Consider the following 9,712-nt stretch of genomic DNA (forward strand, 5'->3'; position numbering starts at 1 on the left):
AACGGATCAAAGTGGTATAATAAGGGGTCTGGTTTTGTTTATGGGTATCAAATGCTTTACTAATGTATGTAGAATGATGATGTCGAAAAAAAAATACCATCGATTGTGATTCCGAGCAAACGATCAAAGTAAACCTTCAGACTTGATGCAAACGCTAAACAAAGAGAGCTGTTGGCTGACGCGGGAATCATTGTTAAATGAGGAACACAGATAATTATGATTACATTCAGTTTGTTTCTTGTGGTAATTACAGATAATAGAAGAAAGCTATTCCAGTATAATTTTAGATTTTCTGAACCATTTTCAATCATTTTTGTTTAAAGCTTTTCGTATGATATTTCTATAATCTTGTTGAGTATTGTCTTTGTCGCTGTATAACCAGTAATGCATTTCTTTGATGTAAATTATAATAGTATTCATGTATAATAATTGCAGATGATTTATGCATTTTACTTACTATTTTTGCTATCATTGTCGATAATAAGTCGTGTAAATATTTCAAAAGGAACCACATTTTATGACATAAGAGGCATTTTTATGTCTTTGAACATTCTGCCACTATTTCAATATCCAAAGGTATTTATATCTGGGCTAACATGAAGTTTCACATCAACTTGGTTGCTGCTTTGTGTTATCGTTTTGTTTTGATTATTCTTCTTCTTATCTGACCGAGGAATCTTGATGCTGCCATGTCGAGTAATCTTCCTTGCTGACGTTTGACGATCACACGGACACTCAGGAATACATCATGTGCGGTTGTTTTTAACTTGCTAAGAGGCTATACATTCCAATCAAAGACAGTAGTGAAGTCATATACTCGTCGTAATTGCCCTTAACTTTTGCGTCAAATTAACTAGGTATATTACTTTTCAGAGGTACCACCGCTATGAATGAGGCTATATTGACCGTTGTTCGATCAGTGATAAAAGGAATAATATCGTTTCGATTTTTCCCGAATTTGTTCATTGGGTTTACTTTTTTCAATATACTGTCACCAATGATATTTTAATAGTTGGTGCTAATTTATTGTAACGAACAAAACCTACTACTTTTACGTCATCAAAGCTTATTTTGAATTTTGACTTGTATTGGGTCATTGCTTGAAAGTCTATATATTGCTTTAGGCTCAGGCAATGCAAAATCTACTACGATCAACATACAGAAAAGTCGATGCATTAAATATGCTTTCTTCCAGGGCCTTTAAAATATACATTTATTTGCACCCGAATCAAATATAATGAGAAGACATAAAAAACTGTAAAAGTTATTTAAAAGGTATACGTATTCTTGAATGGCTCGGGCTATGTTCTTCACACAACATACTTATTGTAAATAGTATATGCATAGAATCAGCAGCAGCGAGTTGATTGTAAAAGTACGGGGAAATACATTCCATCTACACCTGCTGTAAAATCCCTTAATCATGCAAAAAAACAAAATAATAGTGTCTTGTTTTATGCTGTATGAGAACGGCCCCAGATCAGATTGAATAATTTTTAAAATTACTGTAAAAAGATATAATAAGTATTCCCTTGATAATAACCTCATGAGTTCGCCTGTAAATATTGGTTATGCCATCAACATCGTAAAATACGATAACTGTAAGACCCCATCAGCGTCAAAATTGAGTATTAAAGCAGTAACATTTTTACGATACAATAGGGTAATAGTCCTGCATTTTGACTCGATTGGAATGGTTTCACGAGGCAAAAGCATTGCAGCATTTCTGTTGAAAGAAGTTCAACTGTGTTTTTCTGTTTATCTATTGGCTTTTCGTGGTAATCTTTCTGCGGAAATATTAACGATAATTTAGTACATTTAGCCAACTTCTATTGCAATGTGGTTCACCGATAAAATCATCCTCAAGGATGATGATACTTTCTCCATTGAGGTTAAAATATTGATTTTGAAGCGAAGGCTATTGTTTTACAAGATAGGTTTTACAAGATACGTACCACTCTTGGCAGAATAGCACAAAATGTAAAAACTTAAATTTCACTGCAGTCCCTGAAAACAAATATTGGTGTTTACAAATGTCTTCACTTATAAATAATGTCAGCAATTCGTTATACATAATCGAGCCACGTATTCACAACTGGTCTTAATTGAATTTAAGAATTGAGTAAGTGATCGAAATGTGTGATAAAAAGCATATACACAGTAAATATCGTAAATTGACTTATGATGAATACAATAAATACTGAGCTGGCACTAAATGCTGATGAAGACTGGAGTTAAAAGAAAATGTGGTATAAAGATAATTGAATATAAACCTGAACTTTCTATTAGGACATTTCACTTATCCATTTCACTTAAACTTAGACTAACTGAAACTACTGTATTCCCTATTGAAATTTTTCTAAGAGGCTGTGAGAACCCGTTTTCTGTGTAAAAGCATGTATCATTTTTGGAAAAGTCAAGATAAAGTACAATTGGTTGTGACTCTTACGCACGACCCATAGTAGTGGTGGAAAGAACACCGCTATCTAACCCATTTCGTATTGTCGAAAATCGATCGTTAACGACTCAGGTAGCCGGTAATCATATGCAGATATTGAAATGGCTTAAACGTTTAATTTCGAATGTCGTTAATGATTTCAGACAGATTTTTAAATCTTTATCGCTATCGGACTCATGTTTCAGTTTCAGAAGAAGATGTCGCTTATCCACCAGGAAATCCAGAACGTGCGGAACAAGATGGATGCCCGGAAGTACGCCGTATAAAAACGCTTATCGAGGAACTCAATGAGCAGTTTCGAGATCGAGCTGGATAACACCTTCTCATAGGACAGTGCAGTGAGAAAGTTGCCATGGCGACCAACTGTATGACTCTTTGTGTTTAAAATTTTGTCCATTTATAAGTCGAGTAAAGTGCCCAGAACAACTTTGCTGAACATTGTTAATGTTTGGCAATCGTTGCCACCGCCAATAAGTTTCCTTACGCCCGCCTTCCTTCGCAACTTGGGTTAATTAAGACTACGAATTCCCGCATACTTCTGATAAATATCCCTCTGTCATAATTGCTCAATTCCTTTACAGACAAAAGTGTATTTTATATAGTTTACCTTTATAAAACGAAATAAAACAATATATAGACTTACCTGTAATAAATGACTGAAGACTAAGCATTAATTTTAATAATTTATATATTAACAAAGAAATCAGTTTCTTGAGACCCTAACAGTAATAACAAATGTCAATCATGTATTTTGCTTCGACAGTTTGATCAAGTGTCCCCATCCTTTTCTCCATTTCAGACAGTCGGGATATTCTGGTTTGATTGTTTCTCTTGATGTTCTCAATGATGTCGTGATGGCTGTATAGATTTCTAATTAACAAAGAAATGACATCTTACAACTACCAAAACCATCAGATACTTGTGCTGCTCAATCGATACCAGATACAATGTTTCTGATGAAAGATGCCCACAGTGTGAGAGAACAACAGGAATTCCAGTCTTAAAATAGGTATTATTGTTACAATGAAGAAGCATCACAAGATCGGGAGAGTGGGTGGGCATTAATAACTTAAAACGGGAAATGACAAATATTATGGCCAGTCATGAAAGAGATATGTTCCATTAGACCATATATTTTAATTCGCATTTATTTCTGGACACTAAAATTATGATTTTTATTTGTAAATTGGTTTTAAATATGATGGTATGATATATCAATATATGTGTTGTATAATTATCATCACTTAAAATTGTATAAAAATGTTAGAACCTGCTATATAGTTTGAAAACATTGTTTGTATATTGAATGCAATTAAATGTATATTAGTAAATGTGATTTGTGCAGATATTGTTTTTTTGGTCGGGGGCGTTTCTGTGTTTCAACCTGCATATGATTGAGTCGAATTAGACTTTTCTGAAAAAGAGAATTGTACCTTACATGTTTAAGAAGTAATTAAGTTACAGGAAAAATTGTCAGAATTAATGATGTATCTACACTTGTTCATGTCTGGACCAAAATCAGTGGTCCACATGGGCATTGCAACTGAAAATAAAAACTGCAAATTATGGACGAAACTATAGTCGCGTACACAGAACATTGCTCATATCTGTGTTATAAAGAGAGGATAACATGACTATTTGTCACGTTTTCTTATGTATCTTATGCCCCGTGCTGATATTTCCTGGTTTCATCAAATATTACTAGGTACGTACCTTAATAAGACAACAAAGCAACTGGATAAGAAAGGCAAAACAATTAAATCAACCATGATTTATAACACTCGTAGTATAAATCTTAGGCCTGAACGATTCCAAATTAGATTATTTCGGCACTTGAACCGCTTCTTCGCGATCATGAGCAAATTCCGAAGTCTTAATGGCAAATATAGGAAGCGATCTGTAGTAAGAACTGGGTTGAGGAAGATCCAGAATAACAACACACAGACCATTTATCGAAGTAAACGGTCGTTGGGTCGCTACTGGTTATTCCAAAGTGCTTAAAAGATGTTCAATCTATATCGGGTTTGCTGATGGTAATGTTTCAAGGCTGTCTTTCGACTTGTATAATTTGATATAACAAGATCCATTTAGTTTCGGCACGCAAAAGGCATTCGTCTTTAGGTTGCCTTTCTCGATTTAAACAGTCTTCGCGTCGCAAAATTAATTCAGAGACATGAAATCTATATTTTCCCTGTCTGTGAAAATGTTCGACTGTCTACTTAAGTGCGTAATCGAATATATCTGGTTGGTTTACTTTACCGGGGATCCCTCGAGGAGCGATGTCACTTCCTTCACAACGGTTTTTGGTTTTTACCTTACTCTATTATTTATATTCAAACCTTACGCTTGGACATATTTATGTATTTTTGTTTACGTTTATATGCATGTTTTAACGAATGTAAAAAGGGGAGGGGGCAGTTGGGGAACAAACAATCAAACACAAGTTTAACACCCGTCTAGTGAACTATCCTAGTCATACGTATTTTTGTTACGATAATTAAGAATATCTCAATAAGAAACAATCACTTGTAAATACAATGAGAAAAACTTTACGATTACATAAATATACGCTCGAGTGTACATTATATCTGTATACATATAAATTGAAAAAAACAATACAATATTGATAAAATATATTTATTGCGTTCACCCGTCGAACCAAAGACTTTTGTACCAGTACCATCCTTGATGTCGCTCGGTAACAGGAGGGTTGTATCACGGAAAATCTTGGAACAAGTATTAGTTGTGCGCAACAACTAATCAAAAGAAAACAATTGAACCTATCTTTCACTGACCGTCTCAAGACGGAAAGCCAAACTGATATCGGTAAAGATTAAGAATCTAGCCTTTTGCCTACAATCAGAGCTTTTAACGACTTGGCTTTTCCGTGTCATTTTTACCATGTTTTATATGAATGCCTATATGAACTATTATAATGTTAACATCAAATTATTAGAATCACGTTTTGGATCTTAACGACACTCATTGTGTGCCCTAATTTCAATAAATTGTACTTTTTTCCTACCGAATACCAGGCATGGTATGGGTCTGTCTGAGAGCGAATGAAAATAAAAACATCATGTACAGACCCTTAGGTGACAGTGTCCTATGTAACAATACATATACTTATAATCAACTTAATTATAGTGTTTGGAACAGCGGATACATGTTTGTGCACTCTTTCTTAATTTTGCAGGCTTTCAGTAAATCAATTTGATGGCAGTACACATAATTGATCAAACTTCATTCTTAAACTGTTACTACTGTGTACCTTAAGTATATTTACATAAAGACGCTTTGAATGTTTACCTGCGTTAACTCAATTGTAAATAAATACCAACGGTATTGTGATTGTTCATATTCGCACGTTTTAATAAACATATCATAGTTTTCATTCGCTTAGCGATACGTGAGAGATCACCAAACACTTGCGTCATTACTTTTGCAATTGTCTAAGCCTGCAACTGGATAGAGAGTAATTGTAAACAAATGTTACTTCTGAAGAAGAAAAGCTTGCAATTCACTGATGAATTGTACCTAATGCTCATTATCGGCAGTGTTGTAGATGTTATGATGATGCAACTACATTTGATTTGTATGGTAGGTATTCAGTGGATCATTGCGTGGAACTTTGTCATGCTAAAATTTTCATCTTGACATTAAATTTCATAGATACAAATTGTAATTCGAACTTTATTCAGTAAGTTTCTGAAAAGCAGCAGACAGTAAACATCGGACAAATGATCTATTTTGGTCGCTTAAGGTTATTCCAATGTGCTCAAAAGCAGTCCCATACAATGATCATGTTTCAAAACATTTAATCTGACAATATTTACACCTCAACTTCCATTCCTTAAATGAACTGCCTTTCGGCAATTGCGTTCATCAATCGATGAACGCAACATCTTCGGATATGTTCGGATCGTAATTCATTGCATAACAATATACATGAAAGCTATTGATCTTGTTATTGGCTGTATTGTGTCAGCAGGTCCCGTAAAATATAGATCAACATTTTAGGAAGTGATAGTTTATTATATTTTAAATATATTGGTGCCAGAAGTGTTTCAATTTTTACGTTTTAAAGTGATTTCAAGTGGTTGATCTTTTCCCGCGTTATTGTGACGTCATTTGAAAAACATGTTTCCGGTTATAGTCGGGTCGTTCTATTTGCAGAATGGATAAGAACGGATTACTGAAAAGTTTTCTTAAATGAAATTAAATAGTTTTTTAACAATTCTTGAATGAAATAATGAACTATTGGTGTAAATATAAGAAATGAATTGCGGGGTTGATGTCATTATCGGGGATATGAACGCAATTGGGTTGGTCAAAGTACACGTGGAGTCCTTCGGACTCCACACACATTGACCAACCCAATTGCGTTCATACCCCGATAATGACATCAACACCGCAATTCATTCCTTAAGTATATTTCTTTAAAACTATTATCCAAAATTGTATTACGAAAATAATAGTAAACATAAAACATAATTTACGACCTCCATCACACACAAGTGGTCGCGGACGACACAACGGTCAAAAATGTTCCAAAGCTTTAGTGTTCTTGTTGTTTTGGGTTATAATATTTTGGTACATAATTTACCCTACTTTCTACTCGTATTGGTGTGTAAAGATGATAGCAGATTCAATACAAATGAATATTGTATCGGAGATACAAGGATATAAAACGATGGTAAAAGGATTTTTACAATATCAATATATGTTTTGAGCCAAATTCTTACCGAATTTACAGTTCTAACAATCTGAATGATATTTCTAAAGATATATAAGAAAGGTAGTGACTTAAATTTAAAACGTTTATATATTTTTTAAGATAAGATCTATCTCCACAAAGCCTCAATACATTATTAATGAGAAAGTGTTATGCATTTTGGCACCAGTTCTCGTACCACCTTCTGAGTTTTAATTCAAATGCTTCTCGAAGTAAACTACGTTAGATAGTTGGTAATATTAGCTTAGCTCGAAGATACAAGTAAACCATCAAAAACCATTAAGTTTGATTTTAAAAAAAAAACCTTTCGTTTTGAATCGCTTTTTCATTGCGGCTTTTCCTAAGCTATAATAATATTATAATATATAAAGAATAATTTTAATGCAATCCGCGAAACACTTCAATTTACTATACAATAGAAATGTGTGTTTTGACAAAACTATAAGCCTTGGAGCTTAACGGCTTACAAGTTACGATCTTACAAAAATAATAATGCATGTATATGTATCTGAATTTGTGTTTAGCATAACCTAAATGTGTTACAATGTTACTGTCGACCTATCTGGAAATGTTACAGATGTACCTAATTCCGACAAAAACAGGTCTATGATTATAACTGGGTATAAGTTCAGCAATGTTTCATTGGTGTTGTGGAAATCTGAGAGCACTCGCCTTCCGGCAACTCATGTTCACTGATTCCTATCAATTGAATCTGCTTTTGACTGAAATGGGAATCGCAAACGATCAATGTTTAAATATAAACTGATATTTGTAAACAACTTTATGGAATTATCCTGAATATCGTATACAAATATGTAGTATCTTCTATAATACGGCCGATCGGTACAAGCTCTTAGCAAATTAGTTTTGACGGACGCAGTGAGCTCGTTATTAAGTTTGATCATGAACACCGCATGAAGGAAATAAAACTGACTTCAGTTATTTATAGTGGTACCTAAAGTCAATGTCTGTTTTAAGAGGAAGTGAATGGAGTGTTTAGTCTATGGAATGTATAAATATCATTCTTACTTTTTTCCTTTTACCGCGTTTAAATAAACACTTTTACGTTTTCATTCTGTAAGCGATATGTGTGAGATAACTGCACACCTGTGGCATCCTCCCAGCTTACCGTTAACCACATGTGTAAATTACTATGCTGGGAGCGGCAACATGGCTTCTGTATAAACAAACATGGGTTCTTAAGAGGTAGCACGAGCAATTAACTACAATTATCTATGGCGTCCCAAGTGGCGAAAGCTTTGTACAACAAGAACACATAAAATATAGTTGTCACTGTATTCCAAAACAGTTGATGTATTTGGTATTAAAACATCAAGTGAATTTTATTACGACATCTGTGATTAACAGCTGTGACTTGAAACACAGTATAACAACTGTTATAAATTACAGCTGTAGCTATATTCAAAGCTATAGTAAACAACACCACTCTGTTGAAAATTTCATCTCTAGCTGTATATTTGGTGCCAAAATATCCCTTCATCTGTACTACACAGCGGGCGCTATATTTTCAAATATGAAACACTTCATCCGCTCCTCGTACTCTTAAGTAAGCCTATAATTTTCTTTGAATTATTCAAGTATGTCAGCGTGTGATCGGCTATGACTTGCATAATGTGTTTTCTTATAACATTGTAATTTTATTTGCCTGGCAGGTGCAAAGTAAAAACATTCGTAGATAATCGAAACCGTTTGATTCCCTTTTGATTGCCTTTGTGACTAGTAATTGCCGCTTTATTTGATAGCTGATGAACAAATATTGTGTAAAACTCAAAATAAACAAATTTTAGAGTGCGTGTTTGAAACAAGGAAGCAAGCTGGAGACATGTAATGTATTATTAACATCAAATAAGTCGATAAGTCGATAACTTCAATTATATTGGTGTTAACTTTAAATGCACAAAACATATGTCAACTGCAGGGAACATGTTGAATGATAAGGCTCTCAAGGTTTATGTTAGTTTGATAAATTTATTTATAATAATAATAATAATTAAAATACTTATAATAAAAAGTAAATTATCTTGGATTAGTTTATTGTTTTACCTATTTTATAAAATGGTTTGATACAACTAGTGTTTATGAATACAAGGAAGTTGATAAGTTACATATAAAGTTCCTGAAATATATTTCAGGAGTAAAACACTTCAAACACAAAACTGAATCGAGAACTCGACAGATTTTCTCTAACTGTTCTATGTTAGGAATCATTTTAAATGTCACAATGCACATGTGCAATGATATATGTGTTCATGTGAGAAGATCATGTTTGGCAAAATGTTTTAATTCCATTAATGATCATTTTGGTCAAATTTATATAAGGGTAAAATTTGGTGTAAATGCAAACTATCGTCCTATGTTTCAATGTAGAATAAGTGACCAGTCTATAGAAGACTGAAATGAAAGCTTTTATGGTATGCTTAATAACTTGCATTGTACTGTAAACCTGTAAGACATTTTTCTTTTCTTTTCTTTAGTGCAGTTACACGACGATAATCTAA

This window comes from Mya arenaria, chromosome 6 (assembly GCF_026914265.1).
Source record: "Mya arenaria isolate MELC-2E11 chromosome 6, ASM2691426v1".
Classification (NCBI taxonomy): Eukaryota; Metazoa; Mollusca; class Bivalvia; order Myida; family Myidae; genus Mya; species Mya arenaria.